The sequence below is a fragment of the Magnolia sinica genome, chromosome 15 (assembly GCF_029962835.1).
Source record: "Magnolia sinica isolate HGM2019 chromosome 15, MsV1, whole genome shotgun sequence".
In the NCBI taxonomy this organism is placed as follows: Eukaryota; Viridiplantae; Streptophyta; class Magnoliopsida; order Magnoliales; family Magnoliaceae; genus Magnolia; species Magnolia sinica.
The window spans coordinates 24,999,171-25,002,728 of NC_080587.1; the positions used below are offsets into that span (position 1 = coordinate 24,999,171).

Sequence of the window (3,558 nt, forward strand, 5' to 3'; positions counted from 1 at the left end):
AGGGCTAAGAGGTGAAGCTTGTAGTCTGATGGGAGAAACTTTGCTGGTGCCTATTGTTTAGATGGACTGATATTGATTTTTGTTCAAATTAAAAAGGGTACTTTCAGTTATTTTTAAGGGTTTGTTGTGACTGAAATTACAATGGATCTGCGATGATTTTGAGTATTTCTTTCTTCCTTTTGATGCTCATGACATCAGGAAGCCCTGTTGTTCATCATGGCTCCATGGGCATGGTAGGATGACAGTACCCTTCCTGATCTTCATGGCATGTTGATTGATTGATAATTAGATTAATTCTGTTGTTTGCTTTGTCTCCTGGGCATGGTTTGGTGATGGAATCCATTCTAATTCATCCATTCTTCATCTTTTGAAACCTATATCAATGGCAGTACAGTAAATTCTCATAATTTGTGATCCTGGCATACGATCTCCCTGATCTCTACAAGTGGATCCTCTGAATCCCTAGTTCCCTTTCTCTGAATTCCTGAAAGTCTTAGATAATTCTTCCACAATTATTCCTTAAATTATATTTGGTTTAAATCACATCTTAGTCTAGTTCTAGTTCTACTTGGTTTCAGATAACGTACAGGTATCAGTCCCTGTGGATTCGACCTCGGTCTTACTGAGTTTATTACTACATCACAACCCTGCACTTGGGGTGTGAACAAGTTTTTGGCGCTGTTGCCGGGGACTGACGGTTACGATTTTCTGAAATTAATTGGTTTTAGGATTAGTTTAAGATTAGGATTTTACTAACCTTAGTTTTATTTATTTATGTCTATTTGAGTTCAAAACTAACTTGTTTCCTATTTTATAGGATCTGGACATAAGTTTCTCAATTGGTAACTCCTTTCTAATCTCTCTACTTTTTCATATTTTTAGAATTAGGGTTTAAATTTTAGAAATTTTCTAATTCTAGCACTTTTAGAATCTAATTTATTTTCCTAATTTATTTTTAGAATATTTTTTAGGAACTAACCTTCTTATTTTGTAGGCCTTTAAGATAGAAATTTCTAATTTGGTAAGCTCTTTCCCTACTTCCTATCTTTCAGTTCTCTTTTAATAATCTACTTTTTAGTTTAGATCTTTCCTAATTTATTTCAGAAAATTCCACTTTCTTTTAAGAATTCCTCACTGTTATTTTTCTTTTAAAGGATCATTCTTTTCTTTTTAAGAATCTAACCTATTTTTATTTTATTTTGCAGGTTTTTAACTTAGGACTCCAATTTGGTAATTTCTTTCCAACTCTCTCTTTCCTTCTAGATTTTCTTTTCCTTTCTTAGGATTAGGTTTTTAATTGAGGGTTGCGAGTGTTTTCATGCCCAAGTGGGCCCGTGACAACACTCGACGTCTCTTAACTGAAGGAGGACTGGTTGAGGGGTTGACTATCCATCGCAGGACTAGACACCACTCGAAATCCCCTGAGTTAAGTGAAGTTATGGCTGAAGACCAACCTCCTCTACTCCCACCCAGGGTGGAGGATACCCAAGATGAGAATGAGGTGCAACAGGCACCCCCGCCTCGTACTTTACGAGATTTTCTGCAACCGGCGGGAGTGAGTATGCCCTCATGCATGATTTTTCCTGAAAACACAGGACAAATGGACATCAAGCCAGGAGTTATCCAACTCCTTCCCAAATTCCATGGACTTGAATCTGAAAGTTCATATTTACATTTGAAAGAGTTCGATGAGATAATAGCTACATTATGTTTTCCTAATGTATCTGAGGATACAATTAGGCTGAAACTCTTTCCTTTTTCCTTAAAAGAGAAAGCTAAGACGTGGTTACATTCACTGCGTCCTAGATCCATTGGCACATGGAACGACATGCAGAGGGAATTCATAAAAAAATTCTTCCCACATCATAAAACGATTACCCTCAGAAAAGCGATCATGAACTTTGCCCAAAAGGAAGATGAAACATTCTTTCAATGTTGGGAAAGGTTCAAAGATTTGGTCAGTTCATGCCCACAACACGGATTTGAAACGTGGCGCATTACAAATTTTTTCTATGATGGACTGACATCTTCCATGCGCCAAATGGTCGAGACAATGTGTAATGGAGAGTTCATTAATAAAGATATCGACGAGGTATGGGACTACCTCGACAGTTTGGCTGAAAAACACAATCTTGGGACTATTACCCAAAGTCGAACACCACGTCTAGGCCGACTCAATTAAAGGAGAAAGGTGGATTATATCTCTTGAAAGAAGAGGATGATCTCAAGTGTAAAGTGACTACGCTCATAAGGAAAGTTGAGGCCATGGAAGGAAAGAAGGATAAGGTCAATGAAATTGTTTGCGGCATCTGTGATTGCAACATTCACACAATTGAAAACCGTCCTACAATACCTGCCTTTCGAGGAGTGTTGAATGAACAAGCCAATGCCGTAAATAACTATCAAAGACCTTTTCCTGGACCTTACTCAAACACATACAATCCTGGCTGGAAAAATCATCCAAACTTTAGTTGGAGGAATGGACAAACGGCGACTCCTCCAGGTTTCTTCAATCAAAATCCAAATCAAGTGAAACCTCAAGAGGAACCGGTTCAAAATCCCATACAAGAGCTGGCTCAAGCAATGCGGGGAATCACAGATTTTATGCAAAAGATAGATTCTCGTATGACGGTTATAGAAAAGGGGATGCTTCCTGCACAACCTATCCCCAATCCTAAACCGCAATACGAGAATAATGATCCCAGCTCTTCAAATCAGATGGGGCATGCTAAATCCATAACCACTATAAGGAGTGAGAAGATCATTGATAAAACTCTTCAGGTTAGGCCCGAAAAGCCTCAAGAACCATAAGAGGACAACAAAGATCGATCAACTGATGCCCCACAAAAAGTGGAACCTGAACTTCTAGAGAAGCCGGTTGCTCCATTCCCCAACGGTTGGTTTCACCAAAACCTCTCTCTAACTCTCGGGATATCCTAGAGGTGTTGAAACAAGTGAAAGTCAACATTCCTCTACCTGATGTCGTTAAACAGATACCTTCATATGCCAAATTCCTAAAAGACTTATGCACGACCAAGCGACGGAAAATTATTCAAAAGAAAATCTTCTTGACTGAGAAAGTGAGTGCCATCCTGAAGCAAGACGTGCCGCAGAAATTCAAGGATCCCGGTAGCCCAACCATATCATGTGTAATCGGGAACCATCGAATTGATCACGCACTTCTTGACTTAGGAGCGAGCGTCAATTTGATTCCCTACTCGGTATACAAACGAGTTAGGTTTGGGTGAATTAAAACCCACCCTAACCACACTACAACTTGCGATCGCTCTGTTCGTGTACCAAGAGGGATAATTGAGGATGTGTTGGTCCAAGTTGATAGATTTTACTACCCTGTAGACTTTATCATCCTGGACACCGAACCCATCAATAACATGAGCACTCAGATTCCCGTCATTCTTGGTCGCCCATTCCTTGCCACGTCAAATGCAATTATCAATTACAGGAATGGTATCATGACTATGTCTTTTGGAAATTTGACATTGGAGTCAAACATTTTTTCAATAACGGCAGCAACTCAGAGGATGATGACGATTTCCA

General features: G+C 39.3%; 1 non-coding gene across 1 annotated transcript; it reads right to left on the reverse strand.

Moving 5' to 3' along the window:
* Positions 1-1,876: 1,876 nt before the first annotated feature.
* LOC131228271 (small nucleolar RNA R71) lies at positions 1,877-1,983 on the reverse strand. Its single transcript, XR_009162782.1, has one exon. It is a non-coding gene; the product is annotated as a small nucleolar RNA R71 (small nucleolar RNA).
* Positions 1,984-3,558: the final 1,575 nt, after the last annotated feature.